Source organism: Solanum stenotomum, chromosome 4 (assembly GCF_019186545.1).
Source record: "Solanum stenotomum isolate F172 chromosome 4, ASM1918654v1, whole genome shotgun sequence".
NCBI classification, from domain to species: domain Eukaryota; kingdom Viridiplantae; phylum Streptophyta; class Magnoliopsida; order Solanales; family Solanaceae; genus Solanum; species Solanum stenotomum.
In genome coordinates, this window is record NC_064285.1 from 60625199 (window position 1) to 60643101 (window position 17903).

Here is a 17903-nt window from a genome sequence, read left to right on the forward strand (position 1 = left end):
ATGTCAAAGATTTCAAGAGTTAATAAACAATCTAGAGGTGTGGGGATTGGAAATTGATGTCACATAGGGGTTTAATTTTGTTGCTTTATAGTGATAAACATTCATGAATAGGCTGAGTCATCTTCATTGACGTTAATTAGCTTTCGATCTCAAAGCATATGTGCATAAAATCTCCTTTCGGTCTCATCTAAATGTCAAACTAAACAACCCAATACCTTACTCTATTCTCTCTTTCAAAATAGGGCAAATAGATGTGACCCATAATGTCTATTTTCAAGCAAGTTACATACATCAAACCTAAATTGCTAGTATCAAACTAATTACCCACTCCGATAAATCTCTTTCAAACATCAAACGGAGATCAAAAGTAGGAATTAAGTTTGCAACATTAACCCATAAATTAACCCCATGCTAATTAGACCAAATTCATGTATGAACAATAGTAAAACAGAGCATAGCACAATACCCACTACATTAAATCAACACCCAACCCCATAATTACACTCCTAGATCTTGGGGTTTTAGCCACCCATCACAAAAAATAAACAGATTATACTTTCCATGAAACCAGTCATGGTTAACATTAAATTAAGCAATTACAAGTAAACCCACTTTAGATTCAACTTCAATTTTTCAATTTCAAGCACAAAGTTGTAAAATCCCAAAATCTAGAAAATTGTTCTTCAAAAGTAAAGTATTTTCTCTCTAAAATCTTCACACACTCTGATATTTTCTATTCTATGTCATTTGATCTCTATTTTCTCTCTCCTTTGAGATATTCAAAATTAGACCCGAAATTCCAATACACGACACAGTCGGCGACATTAATCAGGCTAGCTAAACTCATTCAGCACAACGCCTCTTGCTTCTCAGCTCGCCTTCTAATGCTCTAGGCTTCAGGTGTTTTGAACCAGTTGGTAAACTCGATTGAGTCAGCCTTTCACGTTCAGCGAATCACCAAGTACCAACACCTTGGCTCGCCTTTCGAGCATTCAATCTTTTCTTTTCACACTATCATTTTAGGCGATGTTCATCAAGGTCACCTTTCTCATTCGGCGCATCGCCTTCTCCACTAGATTCCGCCGACCTGATTTGATAGACACAAGTGATATGAACTGTCATTTTGGGTGAGGTCGTACTCAATTGGCGATCCGCCTTCATGTTAAGCGATCAACAATGTATAATTTGCACTTCTTTCTGCACTTTTCGCCATTCTTTCAAACATCAATCTTTGCCTTGTCCAATTGTCTTCATAGCAACAAATCATCAACATTCTATCAGAATAGAAAAAAATTAGGCATTGAGGACACTAATTATCGAACTAAATGGACCTTAAATGAGAGCAAACCTACCACTCATCAACATTCAGATGTATATTCAGATCCAAACACCTGAATCTTAATTCACATCTTTATATTCAAATACTAATCATAATCAGACGTCTGAATCTTAATGGAAATAAATTGTTGAATATTTTGTAACATATAGAGATTTTAAATTGAACAAACACATTTATTTATAAAAGAATATGACTGTTATGAAAAGTTGTTTGTTCATGAAAGAACATGACTCTTATGAAAAGCTATTTGTTCATGAAAGAACATGAATCGTATGAAAAGTCATATGTTCATGAAATAACATGACTCTTATGAAGAGTCATCTCTTAAGTTCTATTAATATAAAGACTATTTAGAAGTAGCCTAGAAAAAATCTGCATGTATAAACAAAAGACTTTGTTGCATCCTGAAAAGAATCGTTTGTATTTACCCCATTATGTAGATGGACAATATCTCTTTAAGGAAAGTGATATTACACACCTCAAAGTCATCTTTTTCTTCAATTATATTTCCTATTATTTTTTCTAACACAAATGAGGCCTAAGATGACGAAAGTTTCCTCAAGTTTGAGCACTGTCTTTTTTAAGAGTTTCCTGAAATTGAAAGTGTTGGGAGAAAGGGAAAGCTAAAAAATTCATCAAAACAAAACAAGAAAGAGAACTTTAGAGACCTTCTGAAGATTCCAAGCAATGAGACCCAATTTTGCTCTATGGAGTTTTGAGTGATGGTGATGGTGAATTTCTCAACCCTCACTCGAGTCTTGACTCTCGATTGAGACTTGACTCTCAATCCCGATTAAGATACTAAGACCTAACTCTTGACTCCCAACTCTCGATCTTGACCCGGGATCCATCTATTGATTCATACCCCACCTAGGACCCTACTCATAATTCATAACCCAACATCAAACCAAGAACCTACCCCTTGACCTAACACTAGATCCTAACCCCGACCCTGAATCCTGACCAATGACCTAACTCCCATCTTTGACCAGAACTTCATACCCAAGACCCGATTTTCAACCCTAACACCAACTTTTGACTTTGATCCAGGTTTCGATCACTCACCCGAGGGGTATGGTATGGTGGTTGGAGTAGACGGAGGTAAGCAGGTAAGGATGGGTAGATAATGTTATAGGGTGCATGAGGGACACGCTGGTTTGTTTTTATTAATCTGAAAAATAAATTTTTAAATTTTTAAAGATTTTTTTTCTATTTACATATGTGAGTTTGTATATAGATGCCCATATTTATCCATATTTGTTCGTAAGTTTTTAGGTTAATAATATCTAATGAACCTCATATTTAGCCAACTAAAATATAAGTGATCCAACTCATTTAAATATGGATTAATTAGATGGGCCGATTTACAAATATTGGCTAAAATTGCCACCTTAGATGGGCCGATTTACAAATATTGGTTAAAGTAGGCACCTCTAATTGTGAGCAAATTAGATTTAAGAAAGTTGGTACTGAGTTTTAGAAAACCCTAGCCGCTTGCCGCTCTTATAAATATAACGCTTCAACAATCCATCTCGTTCATTCACACAACTCAACCTATTGCGGCTGAGATGAAAGACATTCAAAACACTAAAGAGGACGTTGATGGCAATGACGATGATGGAATTCAATCCAGCACGAATCCTTTTTATGGATTCTTCAAAATTGAAAATAAGTCAACTAGTCGTAAGTTCTTTAATTCTTCTCTTTATTTAATGATTTATTGTTGATTTATTCTGTAGTTTTTTTAATGGATTATCTTTTACAAATACTCTATTTTATTACGTTTTAAAGATCATTCTTGTTTTAGTAGTTGTATCAGATTTTAATATAAAAATAACTAATATTATGTTCTTTTCTTATATCCAAAAAAACTTCTTACTAAGAATAGTGATTAATACAACATCGAATAAATGAAATAAAATTTAGTTTTTTCAATCTACAAACTTCAAATAATAGTGATTAATACTACATCGAATAATTTCTTACTAGTGGTTCAATTTCTTTTATAGATTTAAGTATTCACATTTGGTAAGATATACATTATTTAACCATTTCTATTTTGAGAAATAACAAAAGTAGTGTTAACTCATTTAATGAATGAGCTGAAGAAAATTTTCAATTTAGCTCAGCCTATGTAAAACTGATAAATACATATAGAAGCAAGTCTAAAAAATCATGGGTAATTATTTGAATTTTATAACAGAAAAAATATTTTTTATCAAAAGTATCACTTTGATTGGATTTTATTAAAAATTCCACCAAAAAATTGTCTGGTAGCCTAATTAGAGTTTGATTTAGTACAATTAAGTTAATCAGCTAATTCACCAATAAGGGTTGTGGTGGAGTGGTACGTACTCCTTCATACTTAATCAAGAGGTCTTAGGTTTGAGTCCCCTTGGATACAAAATCACCTTTGTTAGGGAGTACTTTACCCTCCAATGTGGAACTTCTTGGTGCAAATCCCGATTTAATTAGGCTTCAATGTGGATACCGAACACCAGATGGAAAAAAAATTATTAGTTAATTTGTGTCTATACTCATTGTATATATTTGACCAGTTTTCAAATGAATTAAATAATGTCAATAAATTGAAGACATTTTTATCTAGAATTTTATTCCTTATCCCACCAATAAAACAATCCTTGAAATACTCTTTTCAAATAAAAATCACAGATTACAAAGTAGTAATTAAAAATGTGTCATTTGTATAAGGAGGAAACCGTTTTTTTTTCTTTTTCATCTTCAACAACTAGTTCTCTTGTGCTTCGTGCTCGACTCCATCTTTTGCAAAGCTTGAAATCTCCAACAAAATAACACTACCTACAGGGGGGTCAATCCGAATCCCATGAACATACACATTTGTCCCTCTGTAGAAAGTATTCTTCTGGAGGACTGTGTTTAATGATTTCTGCTTTAATTAAGTATCTCTGAGTCTTCTACTGAAACTTTAATGTTGAATTTCAGAAAATGGAGTCTAAGTGGTTCTAACATGAGATTTAGGCTTAACATGGATCTCAGTTGATTTGAGTTATAATAAATTAGGGTTGATTTAAAATAGATCAATAGAAAGATATCATGAGATTAATAAATTTTTGAATAATATTTTCGAAGTGTATCATATCAAAATATAAATCATATGTTGTTTTTATTATTTATTTGAGAATGATTTACATTTGGACCAATCAGATTAGGCAATATAAATATTTAATAATCTTAATTTAGAGGAGCGGTTAAAAGTAAGAGCAAATATGAGTCAAAGAATTAATATGTGGATATTTTTTAGCCAAAGCCCAAAAGGTTGATGTCCAAGATGTTTTAGGATGAAAAGATGAATGCAGGAGTAGTTTATACCAATTCAAATAGTTGAGGGGCATTTTAGGCCCCTTCTCCGTTGTTTTACTGCCTTGTATTTCATTTTTACTCTCTCAGTCCTCTTCTATTCCTTTTTCTCTTTTGTGGATCTTGCATTTCACCTTTTCTTGCTCTATGGTCTGGGATTTACTGTCTAATCACTCAGTCACATCGTTGGAAAAGAGTTTATCGTCCTACGTCTAGAGACATGGTCTTACAAAGGTATGCGACATCTTTATCTAAAAGCTTAAGTTATTAGAGAGTTGTAGATAGTGAGGTTTTATTGATAAATTCATATTAAATTTAAATTAAATCTTAAATTCATGTACATTGATTAAATCAAATTACTGATTAATTAAGTCAGATTAATTTTTAATAAATCAAAATTGTATGACTTAAACAAAGTTAAATTATATTTAGGCGAGTCCATTAAATTGACAAGACAAGCACAATTCATGTTCATCAAGCCCAATGTTGTCTAAAATTAGTTGAACCAAAATACCCCTAAAACCCTAGCTCAGGCCTATATAAAGAGATTTTCATAAGAAGATCCCTTTATATAGGCGTGAGCTAGGGTTTAAGGAGTATTTTGATCCAAGTAATTTTAGAAGATGACCTTGGGTTTGAAGAATATGAGTTGGCTCGTATTTTCAACCTAATGGACTACCCAAATGTAAGTTGAACTTTATTTAAGTCATATAATTTTGACTTAAATATTAATTCGACTAAATTAACCAGAAATTTAACTTGGTCATCGTATCATAAATTTGAGATTTAATCTAAATTTAATATGAATTTATCCACAAAACTTCACTCTCTACTAGAGCGTACACTTGACTTGTTTAATTATTGTCCATGAAATAGGTATGAGAAAGAGTTGCCAAGATTTGGATATCTCTGTGTGTGTTGTAGACACGTAATTTTTTATCGAACTTGATGTTTTATACAAAGTTTAGGGCTTAAATATTCCATTTATATTTGAATTAAATATTTTGATTTTTATCTTATTTTAGTTAGTTATTTTAAAATATTTGTAAACTACTAAAAACAGAGCCACATTTCAAGGTAAGTTTTATTTTCAATGGTTAAAAAAAGTGTATGAAAAGTACAAACACAACCCTTTTACGCCCCTCAAGCTTTAGCTTTTACCAAAAATATCATGAATGCCACAAAATGAGGTGCGAGTTTGAGGTTCTCGTTGAGTTTTCAATCAACACTCCAGTTTCGGTGAGATTTTACTCAAAAAGTATCGTTCTTGAATAAGGCAAGGGAGTTCTCTATTCCTCAAAAGGTCCATTTCTTGACACCATTATAATTGAAATTTCTTTGTAAATTGTTGAATCATTCTTATATTATATGTTAGCATTTTATTTTATTTTTGTTTTGTTGTTTGTTGTTATTTTTCTAAGCTACTTTGTCTTAATTCTCAGTATCGTGATTCTTGATACATTGAAAAGTGCCTCATCACGCTAATATTAAACTTGTGATTTAGACAATTTAAAGTTTTTTTTAAAAAAAAGTAAATATGTTTTATGCTTGCTTTATTTAGTTTATTCTTATCTATTGAAATTAAAGGAGATGCTAAATATTTAGGTGGTAAAGTAAAAAATTTTAAGTCATAGTTATATTACCACAATGTGTCAAATTTATATTAACTCTTGGTGTTAAAAAATGAACAGAAAGAGTGAAAAGGGAAAAAATAGTTGCCTTAAATGTACAATGGACGAACATATGCCTCTAACAGTAGATGGGTATAAAATTTAAAATTTTCTTAAACAAATTAATTGTGAATATAATGGATTTTCATTAAAGAATATGATTTCATATCTTTTTGAGATACTTAAAGACAAACATAAATCTTCCCTTAAAACAATACTAATAAAAATGAGTTTTAATGAAGAATGTGGTTCCACATCTTTTGAGACACTTAAAGAAAATTCAAGGATGCGATGATGCACCTTGACCAATTGTCTTAATAATTATTATTTTTCTTTAATTATAATTAAAATTACAATTTGTAGATAAAGAAAATTAGGTGAGGCACTCGAGAGAAGAAAGTAATTACGCTTCTAAGCAATTGTATGTCAACATCGAGAATGTAGTTATGCATCTGGTTTAAGACTTAAAAATTCAACAATAAAAAATATAAGCAAACCATAGCCTATACATACAATTTATCCAAATATATATTAAGATAACTATAAGTCAATAAAAGCGATCGTGCTAGAACCACGGGACTCGATAGATGCCTAATACCGTCCCCTCGGTCAACAGAATTTCTTATCCGAATTTCTAGTTTGCAGACCAAAATAAAGAGTCATTTCCTTTTGATTAGGGATTAAAAAAAGGTGACTTGGAATACCATAACTCAATTCCAAGTGGCGACTCTGAAAAAAATAAAAAATAATCTCTAATCAATACCGTCACTTAAATTGGGAAAAACCCTTACCGCCGATCGGAAAAGGGGTGTGACATGTGTGTGTGTGTACAGCTGATCCTATAGTAGAGCCACCAATATCCCTTGCTGCCTATTTTACGTCTCTGTCTCTGTTAGATCGATCTGTTTTATGTGACATTTTTTTTATTTAAAGCACAGGTTCTTATGATACGTTTCAAAAGTCTTTTTTTTTAGAAAATTTTTGTCACGACCCGAACCTACACCCTGGACGTGGCCAGCACTCAAGAACCATTGCTGGTCCCCAAGCGAACCCTCATCCTGACTGACTACAAGCGAAAGACTAACTCAAGCATACAAAGCTTAAAAACTGAATAAAATTCATGATACTGAAATACAAAGGTTTAACTCAAATAAAAAACTGTGAATAAAATAATATATTCAACTCACCATAAAATAGACACTTAGTCTTTAAAACATTTAATAAAATAAATGAATAATACAGACTTCTCAACTATACTGACTATCTATGAAGCCTCTAACTGATAAAGATGAAAGTCGGGACAAGACCCACGACATCATGACTAAACTGAAAAGTAAATGAAATCCTCCAGAAACAAGGAGGCTCACCATAGCTAACTCGAACTCCCGGATGTATCAACGAATCTCCTGTTGATGATCCTGAATACCTGTGTCTGCATCATGAGAAGATGCAGGCCAAATGGCTCAATACGTGGAATGTATGAGCATGCAAGGGGAATTATAAAACATAAACATAAGCTTGAATCTTGATATAAAAAAAAAAGAAACATACTTACCTCTTCTCAAACTTACTCAACTCAAGGAATACTCATGGATACTCAAAACTACTCAAACTTACTCAACTCAGAAGTACTCAAGGATAAGATACTCAACTCAGAGATTAGATACTCGACTTCAAAGGTATGATACTCGACTCAAAGATTAGATACTCAACTTCAAAGATATGATACTTGACTTGAAATACTAAACTCTGGATACTCAACTCATGAATACTTAACTAAACTCATTTCATTATAAAGCAGTTTAAAACAAGTGCAATATAAAGAAAAGGAAAATTGTTTAAAACATGATGTCAACTCACAATCATAAATTCATAAAAGACATACCATGCTCTCTCAAAGTCTACTTGTGCAATGCATGAATGAAGTCTCATACCCCCCATTCAAACTAAGTACAACCCCTTGAGGAACCATGCAATTACTGGTGTGGGAGTTTCTCTAACCGAAAACCATCACTTAAGAACTATAGTGATGATACAACGTTATTAGCCTCACGCTACCCGGGCCATCCTATACCTTTCCATCAGTATAGGACCTAACTGAACTTAGTGGATCCACTAGTATCTATGCGAAAAGGATTCATCTAAAAAGTATGACCCTGTTCTATCCATGATGGCAACATGGTTTTCATGCAGACTTTAGTTAATATGAAACTCGCACCCCCACATCGGCGCTCAATAATACTCCCAAAATATAACACTAGCTCTTTATGTTTAAAACATATTTATTCTGTGATTTGAGATTAGTGCTCAAAAACTTAGCTCAGAGGCTATCTTGAAAATCAAAGTTTCTTCTCTTGCTTCATTTGAAAGCGATTACTCTTTTTTGAAAACTATCCCCAAGGCTCTTTGGAAATCTCAGTTTTCGTTCTTATTTAAATGTGAAAACATTTTAAATCTCTTTGGGAATACTTAGTCCCCATATACTTTTTGAAGAAAAGAACTTCAACTTTACTCTTTACTGAACTCAAAACTTAAGTCTTAAAACAAAGTTAAAACGTTTGTAAAAGACTTCTTAAAATATGGTTCATGCCGAATTATGGACATGAACGACTCAATGCAAGGTATTCAATAACCATAGATAGAACTCAAATACTTGGAACTCAAGAACTTCAATGATCCTACTCATTTCAAGAATGCTCAACTCAGAGTTCATGCGGAATTATGAGCATGAACTACCCAACTCAATGACTCAAAGATACTTCTCATCTCAAGACTGTTCGACTTATATTGTTCATGCAGAATTATGAGCATGAAATATTCAACTCAGAAACTCAAAGATACTTCTCAAAGGGGATTAGGAACTCAACACTTAAAGGCTTAGAACTTGAAGATACCACTTCTCTGAAAAATGCTCAACTTACGAAGTTCTTGCGAAATTATGGGCATGAAACAACTAGACTCGATGGTCTACATAACTATATAGAACTCATGTATATGACTCTTCTTATTCTCTGACTTACTTTCTCAAAATCATAACTCAAATCAATGGTGGATCTCAAAGGATTCACAATTGAACTCAAAAACTTTCTTGAACTCTACTCTTAACTCTCTCTTGAATGTGAATTATGAATTCAAGAGTTATGCCTCATGGTATGAAGGATCTCGTGATACAAGGTAGACTCATGAATACATTATTCTCACTCTCATACTCACTTGCTCGAGTCTTGAAACAAGTTATTAGAATTTGTAGAAAACTCCTCAAAAAGGACTTAAAGGACTTTCTTAGAATGTTCGAAAGGATTCTCAAAAACTTAACTCTTAACTCTACCTTGAACTTGAATTAGGGATTCAAGGTTGTGATTTGTGATAGGAAAGATATCATGATGTTTAGTATTGATTTTAGATAGTTAAACATGAGAAAAGACTGAAAATCAATATCTGAATGTGGGTCCGCGACACGGAGAAGCATTTAAATTTTGGTTTCGAAAACGGCTTTTGAGGCAGAACACTCTGTGTCAGCTCTGCGACACGAAACATAAATTCCCAAATCTGAGAAGTGGCTGTGCGACGCGGAGGGGGTTCCAAATTTCGATCGACGAAATTTCTTCTTCGTTTCCTAACCCCAATTCGCCCAACTTCAATTCTTTTTCTCAATCTCTCTTTAGATTTAAATACCTAGCACAAGAACACAAGAATCTAACTCTAACAACTCTATAAATCAAACAATAACCTCAAGAACTCCTCAATCTCAACCAAATTCAAGAACGAAAGCAATTTCATGAATACATAACAAGAACATCAGATTTTCAACTTTCTAGAACGAATCTAACGCTGAAATTAACATGATTGGCGTGTGGGTGAACAAACCTAACGCTGAAATTAACATGATTGGCGTGTGGGTGAACAAACCTAACACTATGGAAGCTTACATACCTGAAAGAACCATCTTCTTGAAGAACTTGAAGGAAAATCTTGAAAGATGAACCCTAGCCTTAACTTTTCTTGAATTTCTTGAGCGTAGAATCTTTGGAGTGAATGAGAGGATTTAGATTTAAGAAAACTTACTTTCTACACGTTTAGGGAAATTTAGATGACCTCCTAAGGGTTTTTAGGACTAAAATACCCCTAAAGAAATAATTAAAACGAGCTGGGAGTCGGAAAGATCTTCCACCAAGCAGTGAGGTCCGTGTTGGCTCCGCGTCACGGAGCTATCTCGGAGCTGCTGCCAGGTTTTGCGCGACGTTAGTAAATCTGTCATAACTTTTTACTCAGAGCTCGGAATTGAGCCAACTTGGTGGCGTTAGAAAGAGGACTCGAAGGGATTTAATTTTCTATCTTGTAGCTCACCTAAATCATCCTTTACTAGGAGTTATGGTCGTTTGAAGTTGACCTGAAACTTAAGAAACACTAGGAATGACTTGAATGCTTTTCTCTTTGGTTCTTCTTGGAACTCAAGGTGCTACATCTAGATACCTTAATACTCAAGAAATTTTAAATTCCTTGCAAAAATCTCACTCACTATAAAGAACGGTTCAAGTCTTAGCTCAAAAAATTTCTGGGGTGTTACAACTTTGTCCTCAATCAAATACCGCCATACAAAATGCTACTGAGGGAGTAGTTTAGATCTTCTCTTCAGCTAGAATGAATGAAGTTTGAGAATAAAATAGTCTAAAGGTATGCTTTGTTTTGAATGTAACAAATTAAAGAAGGTGAATGATTCTTCTAACCACCTTAAGGTTTACGCATATAATTCTTTTTTTTCCTCTTCTATTCACATTTCCAATTACTTGATGATGGTAAAGATATGACACTGAAATAACTCAATCCAATAGCTAGCTAATGAGGGGAGGATTGTCTAAGTCCACTTAAACAAATTAAACCACCCGTTTATCCCACATTGCCACTCTTACACTCCTTCACGTCCAGTCCTAATTGGAGCGTGGATCAGGAGTCCAAATATGAATGAACCTGACTCTAATATCATGTAAATGGTACCTGGGTCTAACTCAACCAAAAAAACTAGCTCCTGAGCAGAGAATTGTTCAAGTCCATTTATAAGCAAACCACTGGTTCATTCCTCAACCAACGTGGGATTCTAACCCACTCTTAACAATAATAATTCAGCATCTAAAAAGTTGAGAACTTAGTGCCCTTTCTATAAGAAGTATTAATCCAGTTAATTCAATTAATAAGCTGTCCATTGTGTGCAAAATTACTATAGAAGTGAACAAACTTGTGCCGTTTATGCTTATGGTTTTGTAAGCACTACTGTTTCTTTCAGAATTCCGTTCTAGTAATTATTACTTATCTGTTCATTGTTTATAAAGTTTAGGTTATGTGCAATTGTGGTAACTGTTGTTGGGCGATTTGAGGTAAGGACAGGTGGGGGTGTACAAGGCAAATTGAATCGATAAATTAAGGGGGGGAGGGATTCAATTTATTGTTTGGATAGTTGGTTTGACGTCGGAAAAAAAGACCACTCTTGGTTTTTGTTTGATATTAAAAGAGAAAAAGTCAAATCGAACGTAAACCAAACCGACATAAAATAATATTGATTATATAATCTACTTTGTTAATATATTTTAAAATCAGTTTATAGTTTTCAATGTATAGATGTATTATTTTAATATGTTGGCCTGTAAATATTTTGTTTTGTACTCAATTCGAAAGTTACAATTAGGGGAAATGCATAAGTACCCCTAGCCTATGCCCAAAATCCCTGAGACACACCTAACATTTACTAAGGTCCTATTACCCCCGAACTTATTTTGTATATAATTTTCTAGCCCTTTTCGGCCTACGTGGCACTATCCTTGAAAAAATTGTCAACACGCGCTGTGCCCACAAGATAGTGTCACGTAGGCCGAAAAGGGATAGAAAATTATATATAAAATAAGTTCGGGGGGTAATAGGACCTTATTAAAGGTTAGGTGTGTCTCAGGGATTTTGGGCATAGGCTGGGGGGTACTTATGCATTTTCCCTTACAATTATATTGTTCTAGTTTTTCAGATCGGATGTTAAAAATCTAATTTGTATTTTTTTTTGTTTTATATTCAATTTGACTGCATCCTTTAATAATATAAATTTTACATATTGAACGTTGATATTTCAATGAAAGCATTTTGCGTTCATGCGATTTTATGGTCTTTTTGAAGATTCATGGTCAGTTAATATTTTTAAGTTCTAGCTTATCATACAAGTAAGTGAAAATATATTTGATCTCTTTTTTAATCATTTTATAATTATACAAAAAAACTGGAAAATAAAAATAAATCCAAAGAATCGACTAAAATCAAGATCGAAAAAAAACATAATTTCATGTTGGTTTAATTTGATTTTTAGATTTAATAAATTGAATGAATTAATTTTTAATTTTAAAAAAAAACTCAATCAAACAGACTTATGTACACCCTAAGGACAAGTAATGTTATTTTAGGTTGTTGCTAGTTATTTTCATTCTTCCCTAAATTAATTGTTGGGTCTGTAGTCTTATTTTTCTTTGTGTAGTTGGTCAATGGATATGTTGTGGCTTTATCTTGATTAGATGTTAGCGGTTGTGATTGAAGAGGCTTGTAGACGTATGTTGTGGGTCTTGTAAACTCTAGCGTGAAAGGCCTTGTATTACAATTTTTCTTATATTTTTAGTGTTTTCATTGCGTTTCTTTTGGCTTGCTTGGCCTTGATGACATATATAAGTTATTTGGTTTGATTTAGTTTCAGTCAGTTCACTCAATCAAGTGAGGCACCAGATGTCAATTGCGGCTCTCTGAAATTAGGTATGACAAATATATGTTGTAATTTTGCAAAACACTCGCTATGCACCAAATGATAGCTGAAAATCTTCAAAGTTGTCCACAACATATCAAATGAACTCAAAATTGGACGAAATCAGTTTCTATATATGAGCCACAAAAAATGATATAGCCCTAATCATATGGTTGAATTATAGTTTTGACCACTAATGTGCAAAATTAGCGATCGAATTTTTAATTTTTCTCTGAAAAATATTATTTATGCAAAATGCATTCCAAACATGCTTGAACCACCTTGAAAACTAACCAATATTTGGAAACTAGTCCAAAACATTATACAAACCTCTCAGAACCTTTGAATCATGAATCCAAGTTCATTTACTTAAGTTGTTTGCTCTAGTCAACTCTCATGAACTTAAGGTCATTGGTTCAAGTTCGAGTGCTTTAAACCAATCCTGATATCCTTGGACCCGTATCACCTATACCTACAAGTCAAATCATCAAATAAACCTATGAAAAATCTCAAATAAGAATAAAGAGTTATAAAATTCAAAACAATTGATTGGGTCATTAATTTTATTTTATTTTTGTATTTTTACTTTATTTGTTTGCCTTGCCCAAATCCTTTATCAAATCTTATACTCAACTTCTCATGCTATCAATCCACCGCAACGCCATCCGTCAGTCATTTTCTAGTTTTATCGGCGTCTGACGAGATTCAATAAGTTAGTGGTAATTCCATCATTTTCAAATCATGGATCTGCCTCTACTTCTCAAGGCATTGCATCTCTTTTCTGGATGCAAGTGTTGATTATCAGGGCAATGTTGTCACACTTTAGGTGATCCAATCGATACTTATTTATATAAAAATTGAAATTTTTTAAATGAAAATTTTGATTTTGTCCTAACTCATATCGATCCATTCAATAATTCTAACCTTTTTTTATGCTTGAACCTTTGTTCATAATAATATTGTTATTATTATATGCTTTTCTTAGTTTAGTGGGATACAATTATATAAGCTCCCCTCCCACATGTAGTATTCATTTATGTACACCAAAAGTGCAAATTAAGTAGAGAGTTGAGTTGGTGGTGACTGGGTCAGTGATTACATCTTAATCAAAGAGTAGTGAGGCACCCAGTTTTAGACCCTCCAACCAACACCATACTCCTTTTTTCATAATATATATAAAGTTGTTGATAAATGTGATAGGCTCCACTTTTGTCCCCTCATCCTCCAAAAGTTTGGACTGTTCCTTCCTTATTATAGTCTATAAATAGTATGTTTTTTCGAGTCATATACTCATCATTAATACCCCTAGTTTCATTTTGTTTAGTACTCCTTTCGTTTATGTTCTTATTAAAATTAGATGTTCTTTTATACTTTAATTTACAAAATTAATGTAAAAAAATGATTATTATTTTTTTTATTTTATTTTTGAGAGTTATTAGATTTGAAAGAATGAATTTGACTAACATAGAAAATTAAATAATTAATTCATATCTATTAATCAATTTAATTAATCAGAATAATTATTTATTGAAAACTTGACTTCAAGAGAATACTAAATAAGAGTATAATAATAAACTTACATAGTTTTTTAAGTGACTAAAATAATAGACATATAAGTGGGAACGGATGAAGTATATATTAAAAGAACATAAATTTTCTTGTTACTTATCACTAGTACTTTCTTTTCTTTCTTTTTTTTATCCCTCCTAGGAGCTCCCACCCATTTTGCTCTCTTGGTGACTCGAACTCACAACCTTCAAGCTGAAAGTGAGGGGTGCTTACCATTTGAGCAACTCCCTCTCGTCTTTCTTTTATACTTATTTTAGATTTGTTTACATTTTTTTGTACTTCCTATAGATTTTTGTTTTGGATTTTCACATTGGAGTCTCACAAAATTTGCACCTATATTAGAGTTCAATTAAATTTGAATTCGTATTGAAAAATTTCACTTTGAGAGGTAAAGTGATCTCTAAGTGACTTGTATCAAAAAAAATCGAATTTAAAATTTTTGATGAAGTATGAAACAATACTTACCACTCTACCATATCACGAGCGTGTAACCGCCGACAGAGAAGGAAACATAGAATGAATCATGTTAGAGGTGGCATCTACATTGGGTTAAAACGGAACATGCAAGATTCCACTTACTTCACTGCGTTCACACCTAATATCCCAACACAATATAATATAAAGACACTATCTGACAATATAATATAAAGACACAATATCTGTTTGGTACGGAAATCTCGTCTGAGTTAAATTAAGAAAATATTCATTTTTTTTGGGGAAATTTTGTAATCTTAAATTATGAATATTCAAAATGTACTAAAAGATAATTTAATCCAAAAAATTTTGTAATCTTAAATTATGAATATTCAAAATGTACTAAAAGATAATTTAACTTTATAATATTAACCATATTATATCAGCAAAATAAAACTAAACAATTGCAAGGAAAAAAAAAAGAAACATTATTTTTGAGATCAATTAAATAAAAGTGAGATAAATAAATTGAAATGAAGGGAGTAATAATTGTAATTAGAATGCAATGCCCTTTCACCATACATCTCTTCCTAGTTCAGTACCTCGCTCAATCTATTTTAGTTGTCATGTTTACTAAAAATAACTGATTAAAATAGTTTTTAGCAAATTAAATTATTGTTTTCATTTTTTTAATTGATAAAATTGCGGGGAGAGATTAATGAGGTGAAAAAATAATATTAAATTGAAATTAAAGCATAAAAAAATTATAATCAAATTATCATTTTAGTTAAATATTTTTCTAATGAATGTGTAGAAGAAATATGACAAATAAAACAGACTTAAGTATTTTAATATAGCAGACTCAAGCTTTAATCCGATTAAGTCAATAAAAGTAATACTTAATACCTACTCTGATTAGTTAAATTACTAACTTCTCGACCATGGAAATTAATAATGTGCTCCAACAATTAAATAAAATACTCCCTTTTCAATCTGTTTTTAATTCGATCTTTCTAATATTTAACACCATAAGATTGAAATAATATTTTGATATAATTTTAATTTAAAATTATAAAACTAATTAAATTTCGTATCAAGTCAAACTAAGTCATTTTTTAAATAAAAAAAAAGTAATTATTGGAGGGCACACGTAACGTGAGTAGTGCAATTAAACTCAAATAAAAGCAAGATTCTGTGCACTTGAGTTGCGTTCACACCTAATTTAATAACACTGATTCCATCCCAAAACTCTTTTCACACTAAGCCATCTACCCCCACTTGTCCCTTCAAAATGTTACTTTCTCCCTCCCTTCGTATCAATTTATATTCATCTCAATTTATATGATACAATTTAATTTAACATAAACTTTTAAAAAAGAAAAAAAGGTTTTGTGGACTAATATAAATCATATATGTTTGTTTGATTATAAATTATTTTATTTAATATAAAATAAATATTTAAAGTTCAAAATATTAATACAAAATATAAAAATATGTCCTTTTTTTTCCTTCTTAAATTGATATAAAAAAACAGTGAGTCAGACGAGTACTAATATTGTTCAATTTTCAGATATGCTACAATTCATAGGGAACACGAATATTTGACTCAAACAAATCCATGTTTATCTGCTCAAGAAGTGAAGCCTTTATTTATGACTTATTTTAGTTCCCGTTTAATCAAATATCATTACATAAATTAAAACAAAAAAAAAGTGTTAGAATTTAATTTTGCAATATATATATAGAGAGAGTTAAATTAATTTATTATTATGTAATTACATGCAAATTTCATCTTGTTGCATATCTTACTAATACGTGTTAGTTCATTTATTTTATTTCTTGCTATTTTACTATTATTCTCCTCTTACAATTTTGTTTTTTAAAAAAATCGCCAGTGGAAAATACTTGTCTCTCTACTTTCACAGAGATACAAGTAAGATTTGAGTTAATTCTATCCTTTTTAGAGTTCATTTATAAAATTATATTAAATACGTTATTATTATTGTTGTCACATCTATCCTTCAAGATGGTCCAGCGATTTAAATTTAGGACTTTCATGTTGAAAATCTCAAATTCAAAATCTCTTATCAGTAAAAAATAAGAAATTTACCTTCAGAAGAAATTTGTCTTCTGAATCGAACTCGTCGCGTTGAGGTAAAGAAAATTCGTTGTTGTTACGTTTATTGGTGTGAGAGTGGAATAAAGGAAGATAAAATTAAGAGGAGAAGAACGTGAGCCAATAGATTCCTCCAACAAACATAACATAGTAGGTACGATTACTTGCTTTTAAGCAATATAAGACCTAATCTAAAAATAGGTAAACTTGGACCCACCAAAGGATTAGGTCAAACATCTCCCCTCATATAAACTCTTTCATTCTCAATCATCAATATATATAAATGTCACAAATCTCATTTTACAAAAAAAAAATCCTTACTTATTGAGATTCATAATTCATACATTTATATTCAATTTATACATATGGGAAATTGTATAAGAAAAGAGTCATCCATGCAATGGGGTGGTGAAGACTGGGGCTTCCCGTCTACGGTGCCAGAAATCAATGAAGATTTCTGCCACCGTAAAACGATGAAGTTAGACGAAAATCATCATCAACTCCTCATAGGAGAATGTAAGGAAAACATTCATTCTTCGATACCTATAATAAAAGAGGTTAAGGTTAAGATCACGAAGACGCAATTGACGGAGTTGATGGGTAAAGCAGACGTTCAAGGCTTATCCGTTCATCAACTGTTGACGCAGTTGATGAACGTTAGTGAAAGATTTGAACTGCATAACAACTCAT